The 9122-nt window shown below is 39.1% G+C and overlaps 1 pseudogene; it reads left to right on the plus strand.

The window, feature by feature from the left end:
- The first annotated feature begins 83 nt into the window (after positions 1-83).
- Positions 84-1226, plus strand: LOC102850440 (annotated as a pseudogene).
- Positions 1227-9122: the final 7896 nt, after the last annotated feature.

Consider the following 9122-nt stretch of genomic DNA (forward strand, 5'->3'; position numbering starts at 1 on the left):
CAGATCTGATTTGACGGTACACTCACGCAAAAATAATAAAGTAAAAAAAATAAATAAATAAAATTTAAAAAATCTCAAGCCAAATGCTCACAAAGGACTCCTGTAGAAATATTAATAATGAGTCACAAGATTCTCAAGAAAACACCGAAAAAAAAGTGATGTGGGGGGAAAGTCCTCCCATGGACCATTGTTCAGAGAACCTTCAAGTTAAATTTCAGTCAGGTGTAACTGAACAGGCCCCTCCATTGTTCAGTGGTAAGGCAGTTTGCCAGAATAGCCAGTTGATAGAACCTTTGGATCTTTTGATTATAATCACAAGGACATTTAGTTGTAAATCACAGGTTGTCAGATATAGTCACCAGAAAGCTCATACAAATAAGAAGCCTTAGAACTATATTGACCGTGGGAAATTACTGAAGAAAAGCCCAAATGTTCATCCATATGCAAGAATGCACTCAGAAGAGAAGCTGCATAAATGTGTTCAGTATGATGAGGACTTTAGTCAGAGTTCAGAACTCCTGTATCAGAGAGAGCACACAGAAGAAAAACCCCATAAATGTGAGCATTGTAGGAAAGACTTCACAAGGAGCTCAAGTCTCCTCATTCATCAAGTAGCTCATACGGATGAGAAACCTTATAAGTGTGACAAATGTGGGAAGGGATTCACAAGAAGCTCAAGTCTGCTCATTCATCATGCAGTACACTCGGGTGAGAAACCTTATAAATGTGATAAGTGTGGAAAGGGTTTTAGTCAAAGCTCCAAACTGCATATCCATCAGCGAGTACACACTGGAGAAAAGCCCTATGAGTGTGGAGAGTGTGGTATGAGCTTTAGTCAGCGCTCTAACCTGCATATCCACCAGCGAGTCCACACGGGAGAAAGGCCCTACAAATGTGGAGACTGTGGCAAGGGCTTCAGTCAGAGTTCAAACCTCCATATTCATCGTTGCATACACACTGGAGAGAAACCTTATCAGTGCTATGAGTGTGGGAAGGCTTTCAGTCAGAGTTCAGATCTGCGAATCCATCTCCGAGTCCACACTGGAGAAAAGCCCTACCGTTGCGGCAAGTGTGGCAAAGGATTTAGCCAGAGTTCGAAACTCCTGATTCATCAAAGAGTCCATACTGGAGAGAAGCCCTATGAGTGTAGCAAGTGTGGAAAGGGCTTCAGCCAGAGCTCCAACCTGCACATCCACCAACGGGTTCACAGAAAAGATGCCTGTTAAATTATGGACACTTATGTTTCCAACCCAAACCCTGTATTATAAAGACTGCTAGCGGAGCTCTGGTGGCCTAGTGGCAAGGACCTGCAACTACAATCCCAGAGTCACACGGTTCGTATCCACTAGCCGGGGAAGGAGGGACAATCTCCTCCTGTACCAGTCAGATCTGATTTGACGGTACACTCACACAAAAATAATAAAAAAAAAAATAAAGACTTCTAAATATTTTTTACAATACTCTTACGTTTATATTCTGCAAAAAAGAGAAACAGTAAATGTTATTCAGATATATTACCTCACTGAAAAGCATTCATTTCTCTTAAACAATTAATATGCTGCATGAATATCAGGTAGCTCTGGTTCCTAAAATCAGTGGAGTGAAAACAATGTCATACATACATTTTGCTCACCTTTTTTAACCTTTTTTTTAGTACTAACTCAGGACAGGGAAGGGTTCAGAGCTGCTATACATAGGGGGTCACTATACATCACAGGCGACTCAATAGCACATAACAGTAACATACTATGATAGGTTTGGAAGCAGGAGTGCATCTACTTCCTAAACAACATGCCTCCAGAAACTATGAACTTTGATAAATGTTGATAGTTGTAGAGGGGCTTCAGGCATTTTCTTCATAGGGTCACTATGAGTCATGCTTGAATTGAAGGCATTCAACAACAACAAAAAAAAACAATTTATCTCTTTAAGCAGGAAAAACATGATTCCCTTTTTTACATTCCTTAACAAATTGATGTATCTCCTCACATCATGTGCCTTGTACTTTTCATATTTCCTTTTGGCCCTCAATAACTCACTCTGCCCTCACTGTATATATACCTATTTTAGCTAAGAAAGTGGTTGGAGATATGATAAATGTGGAAACTGCTTATTGCAAAAAACATACAATAGGTGCATTTTTCATAATATAGTTAAAAGATTATCTAATGATTGATTAGTTTTACTATCTATACATAACATTGCAATTAATTACAGATGTAACTGCTTAGGTAGTAGCAACATTTCTAAAATAAAGATGATGTTTTCTTAAAAAAAAAAAAACCCAAACAAACATACAATAGGTTATGCCTCCACAACAAGGAGTGGAAAATGTGTTATACTTAGTACACTACTTTTTCATAATGTTGAGCCTCCCTCTCTCCTCCTTGAATTTCAGGACAGAAAAACAAATTGTCCTCTAGTCACTTCTGAATCTCAGTACCCTCATGGGCATCAGAGTAGAACTGGGCTCCCTAGCATTTTTTCAAAAGTAGTTCTCCAGGCTTTTTGCCAAGGTGCCTCTGGACAGATTAAAGTCTCCAGCCTTTCAGTTAGTAGCCAGGCATTTACTAATTGCACCACTGTGTGGCTCCTCAGGAATATAGTTCTTTTTCTTTCTAGCTGTGGTAAATCTGATATCCTTCAAAATCTTATCATTTCAGACAAGCTCTCCCAAACTGAAGTCAAATAGGGTGTATATATACCATGTTGAAACATGATAAGTAAAGTTTAAACATATTTAAGTGTATTTCATTTCAACACTATCTTGTTTCCTTAATTTTCTTCACTCTGTTCTATACAAAGCAAAAGGAAAATCTTTTTTTTTTCCAGGCTTATGTCTTGTACCAATATTTGATGTGTCTTGCTGTTTTTTAATCAATTCCAAATCATAGTTACCTCCCCCCACCCCAAATCAAGTTTTCCAAGGCTATACATTTTCACAAGAGACTGCCTATCTTTCTCCTTTAGAGCAGTTGGTAGAGTCAAACTGTCAACCTCTTGATTAGCATCCTAATATATTATGCAGTATATTTCCAGGGCTCCTTAATTTGATGTATCTACCACTGCCATTGATTCAAGAACCTACTCATAACTGACCCTCTCTTGGTTTTCCACCACTGTAAATTGCAGGACAGGAAACTCTCCATGTTTCTCCTGAGGAGCCACTGGTGGAGTTGAACTGCCAGTAGCTCCTCAGGTGAGGCTTTTGAGTTAACAGTACAATCCCCTAGAGACTAAGAAAGCGAGAGTGTAGACAGTGTGGAGATGTCCAAGTATAACTTTTACTAACTCCTCAAAGGGGAACTGTCTCAATCAACAACATCCACAGTACTAAATCAATTCCTGTAAGTAGATCTTGCATGTTCCAGCACCAGCTTATATAATTCCAGCACCAATCTGCCTGCTTTACCAAATCTAAAATCTATTGCAGTGACCACACAGATCTTACAGAACTACACTCACAGTTAATGGTGGTTATTATGGAAGTTAACCAGTTCAGGTTAGCCACAAGATAGAATTCCTTTGTTCAGACAGCTTCTCAAATGTACAGTCCCTCAGTCCAGTTTCTGAAGTGTAATTGTATACCATTCCTCCAGCAAGCTTGAGCGAAGGCCCCTGGCTCTGGCTTTGGCTCCATGAGGCAGGAATCCCAAATCAGCTCTGTCTCATGTCAGGCTCTAGTTTTCTGCTGAGGTTTGTGCTGCATTGTATAGATCCTGGTCTGATTTGTGCAGGAATATCTGACCCCAAAGAACTGCACTCCCCACTTTGGTGATAGTGAGATTCACATCTTCACTGCTAAATCCACTTAATTTGACGAGATGGAGAAAACTGACCATTTCCATAATGATTTTACAGATGCAGCTCTGGATGTGCACACTAGTCTATGCCAAGAAATTTGGCCAGCTGACTGGAAGAGACATTTATTCCTATTCCCAAGAAAGGTAATCCAGCAAAATGTGGAAATTATTAACATCACATGCAAGTAAAATCTGGCTAAATATCACCTAAAAACTGCTGGAAAAGTTCATTAACAGAGAACTGTCAGAGATTCAAGCTGAATTTAGAAGAGACCATGACACCATGGATATCATTACTAATGTCAAATGGATCTTGGCTGAAAGTAGAGAATACCAGAATAATGTCTATTTGTGTTTTGACTATGCAAAGGTTTTGTGTGGATCATAACAAACAATGGCTAACATTGAGAAGAATGGGAATCCTAGGACACTTAATTGTGCTCGTGTGAAACCTATACTTTGAACAAGCAGCTGTTGTTCAAGCATAGCAAGGGAACTCTGCATGGTTTCAATTTGTCCAAAGAATATTAAATGATCCAGGAAGCATTAAAAGAAGATGGAAAGAGTATACAGAGTCATTGTACCAAAAGGAATTGGTGGACACAGAAGAATTTCATGAAATAACATATGAACAAGAGCCTGTGGTGAAGGAAGAAGTTCAGGCTGACCCGAAATAATTGGCAAGAGACAAGGCCCCAGGAATTGATGGCATACCAATTGACATATTTCAACAGATGCTGCCCTGAATGAGCTCAAGTTGTGCCAAGAAATCTGGAAGACACCACCTGGCCGACTGACTGGAAGAGATCTATATGTGTTCTCATTCCAAAGAAAGGGGACCCGGCAGAGTGCGGAAATTATTGAACAATATCACTGATATCTGATGCAAGCAAGATTCTGTAGAAAATTATCCAAAAACAACTGGAACAGCACATCAACAGAGAACTGCCTGAAGTACAGGCTAAGTTTAGAAGAGGCCAAGATACTAGGGATATTATACTAATGTTAGATGGATCTTGGCTGAAAGCAGGCAGTACCAGAGGAATGTCTGTGTTTCATTGACTGTGCAAAGGTATTTATTTGACTGTGTGAATCACAACAAACTATGGCTTGACTCTCAGAAAAATGGGAATCCCAGGACACTTGATTGTGCTTATGCAAAACCTGTACTTGGACCAGGAAGCAGTCATCAGAACAAGGAAACGTCATGGTTCAAAACTGGGAAGAGTGTGCCAGGGGTCTGTTCTATCTCCATGCCTTTTCAATCTATATGAAGAACATTATCCAGGAGGCTGGGTTCTATGAAGAGAAATGTGGCATAAGGATTGGAGGAAGACTCATCAACAATCCACATTATGCAGATGACACAACCCTGCTTGCTGAAACAGGAGGACCTGAAGTGCTTGCTGCAGAAAGTCAAGGACTACAGGCTTCAGTTGGGATTGAAGCTCAACATCAAGAAAACAAAGATTTTCACCATTGGGCCAATTGGCATCATCATGATAGATGAAGAGATGGAGATTGTTAACAACTTAAGTTTTCTTGACTCCGCAATCAACAATCTTGGTACCAGCAACCAGGAAATCAAAAGATGAATTGCATTGGGCAAGTTTGCTGTCAGAGACCTCTCCAAAGTACTTAAGAGCAATGATGCCAATCTGGAGACTAAGGTGCACTTGATCCAGGCCATAGTCTTTGCAATTACTTGCTATGCACCAGAAAGCTAGACAATGACTAGGGATGACAGAAGGAGAATTGATGCCTTTGAGCTGTGGTGCTGGAGAAGAGTACTGAATATACCATGGACTGCTAGGAGAACAAGTTCGTCCTGTAGAGGGTGAAGACAGGATGCTCCTTGGAGGCAAGGATTCTGGGGCTTCGTCTGACATACTTTGGACATGTTGCAAGGCAGGATCAGTCCTTGGAGAGGGACATCATGCTTGGGAGGGTGGAGGGACAGCTCAGGAGAGGAAGACCCTTGATGAGAAGGACTGGTTTGGGTTATGAGGGTGGTACAGGATAGGACAAGGTTTATAGGATTACCGTGAGTCAGTTGACGCTATGACACCTACCAACAGCAATAATTTAAGTTCCCTCCCACTCAATTAAAGTCAAAGTTGGCTAGGATTGCCATTTTGGAAAATAAACCTTTGACACATCACTGAACAGGTGGCACATATTTGTACAATTTTTATATTTGGCTACAACTTGCTCACTCATTGCTGGAACCACCAGTAGGAACAGACTTGGAGCTAATGCTCTTTAGTGACTTTACAGAGGCTTTAGATGACACAGAAGGAGAGTGTCCATCTTTGTCCCAAGGGACAGGTAAATTCAAAATACTTGCTTTTGGGTTGTATGAAGGCCACTGTTATCACTTGAGTCTTACAGTTGAGATTGGGTGGGAGGGATCAGCTATATCAAAGAGTTAGACATTTGACCCCTAGTAGTTAGGAAAGAAGCTTATGTAACTCAATATAGCCAAGTAATTAAAAAACACAACCAAACTTAATGAGAAGTACTGATTTTATTTTTTTATTCCCATCCATTCATTGTTGTACATTTTCCTCTTTGCCCTCCCCCCCACCAGTTTGCTTTTTTCTTTGGAAAAAAGACTCTTTCACTGTTACAGAGTTCACACACACACACACACACACACACAGAGCTCCAGTCCCCTTTACTATGCAGCTCTTATTCTGAGCTCTTCTCATTCTAGTTATAATCATATATTCCTTGTATACAGTTCTCTCCCTCGTCTGTTTCTTTTTATACAGTTATCTCTCTCATCTGTTTTCAATGCTGTGTACATTATTTATCTCCCCCTTTTCTTAGTTTTGCCCCAACCCCCATTTCAGTCCTCTGTTATAACAGTGGTAATATGCAGTATTTGTCTTTTTGTGACTAAGATATTTCACTCAGCATAATGTCCTCCATGGCAACCTGTTTTGTATAGTATTTCATGAGTTCTTTGTTTTTCAGTGCTGCGTTATGTTCCATTCTGTGAATATACCACAGCTTCTCTATCCATTCGTTAATGGGCACCTGGGTTGTTTGCAACTCTTTGCTTTTGTGAACAAAGCAGCAATAAACATGGTTGTGCAGAAGTCTTGATTTTTTTAAAAACAATGGCTAGTGATTCCTCAAGGAGTGCTAAAGAGTTTGCCACCAATACTAGTATTTATTTATAAAAATTAGTGGGCAGGGGAAATAATATTTTATTACTTGGAAAGGGACGGTTGCAACTGATAGCACACATCTAACCCAAAGATCATCTCAAACCATTGGCTAGGAATAAACAGAGACAACATTATAGAGAGGAAACATAGCTAATCTCTAATAAGCAAAGAAAGATTAGTATTTGCCTCCCTTTTAAGTGATATGCCCAGAATATGGTATAAAATGATTTGGCATTTGCCCTTTAACACTATATTCTGTTTGTTTTTGTTTACTGGGTTGGAACTGACCCATAGCTATTCCTCCAGTAAGTTTTCAGAGGCAATAAATCTGAATTGTAAAGACTTTTTCAGCAAAGATTGCCCATGGATTGCTGTGGAACAGCTGGTGGAACCACTTGTTTTGGGTTGGCAGTGCAGTTCCTTACCAGTAACCCACCAGAGCCCCCCGAATATTGCACTGTCTCGTAATTGCTTATTTGGATACTAGGAAGTTACATAAGTTACTTCATAAGTGATGTAACTTCCATAATCTTCTCTAAAATAGCACTTTTCCAGTCCCTTCTACTCTTTTTTTATAAAAACCAAACATGTATTCTTATGAATTTGACTGTTCTGTTTCCCACAAGACTTCTGAATGCATTAAAAACCCCAAAACTCCCTGCCGTCAAGGCAGAGTTGACAAAGATGACCCTGCAGAAGGCTTTCAAAGCATGTAAATCACACATGAAGAAACTGCCCATTTATCTCCCAAGGAGCCACTGGTGGATTGAAACCATTTGAAAGGTATTGCCTTTAGGTAAGCAGCACAAATACCTACAAACTGCCAAAGCCCCCTATGCAACAATATACTTTGTTGATGAGAGTCAGAACCAACTCACAGCTGGTCCGCCAGTGGGTCTTCAGAGTCTGTAAATCCCATGGAAAGAGATTGTCCATCCTCCTACTGAGGAGCTGGTATATTTGAACCGAATGCCTTTGGGCTGGCAGCACAACTCCTCATCATTTGCCCAGAGCTCCCTGTACACACATAGAAAACTTTATAATTAATGAACTAAAAACTGATCAAGTTTAAAGTTATATTGGAATTTCTCAGTTATATAATGTAAGATGTTTGACTATTCCTTGGTAGCAAAAGATAATCATGTTTTTATATATTTGAGACATATATGGTATGACAGAATCAGTGTGTGTGTGTGTACACTCAGTCCCAAAACTAAACATAAATATAAATTTTAACATTAACAAAGTTCTAAATGAGCCATGGACTTTACAAAGAAAGTTTAAAGTACTTTTAAGTGAATGAAATGTATCACAATTTGTAGGATGTAGTTAAAGTCATTACTTGGATTTTTTTAAAATCTCAAATCCATAATCTAAATTTCCACCTTAAGAAACTACAGCATAATACCTAATGGAACATTATTGACTTTATGTTGTCAGAAAAAGTAAATAAGAATGGATGCTATTACCTCTGTATTTCTGTTCAAAATATAGTTGTAGCCAGTGCAATAAAGCAGAGTAAAATTATAAAAGGCTAATAATTGGAAAGAAAGAAAATGATCTCTCATTAGTAGGTAACTTTTTGGTCTAAATAAACTCAAGTGAATCTAGAGCTTTCAGAATTATTTAAATCACAACCTCCAGAAACAAGCTCAGGATTTATAATCAAGTATTTTCTACATACTAGTAATAAGGAAATTGTAACAGCATGGAAAAGCACAAAACAAAAAGTACTTGAATAAATGAAGGGAACATACTACATTCATGGATTAGAATGCTTAAGACTGAAAGATGTCAATGCTTATTAAATTAGTTTCAACCTTATTAATGTAAAGATTTTTAATGACAAGTTGATTTTACAATCAATAACAAAACACAAAGAGCTCTCCTGTTCCGCTTTTCTACTGACAACATGCCGTAAAATTTAAATTCACCCATGTCTTTACAAGGGTCCTTACCCTTTTTACTTAACTCTCGTGTGTGGCCTCTTCCAGTCAGTTGGCCAAGTGGTTGTTCTCCAGATTTCTTGGCACAACTTGGTGAGCACATCCAGGGCAACATCTGTTATCTGGTATACCATCTATTCCTGGGGCTTTATTTTTTGCTATTTCCTTCAAAGCAGCTTGAACTTCTTCCTTCATCA

Source organism: Elephantulus edwardii, unplaced genomic scaffold (assembly GCF_000299155.1).
Source record: "Elephantulus edwardii isolate Elephantulus edwardi_28Jun2011 unplaced genomic scaffold, EleEdw1.0 scaffold00387, whole genome shotgun sequence".
In the NCBI taxonomy this organism is placed as follows: Eukaryota; Metazoa; Chordata; class Mammalia; order Macroscelidea; family Macroscelididae; genus Elephantulus; species Elephantulus edwardii.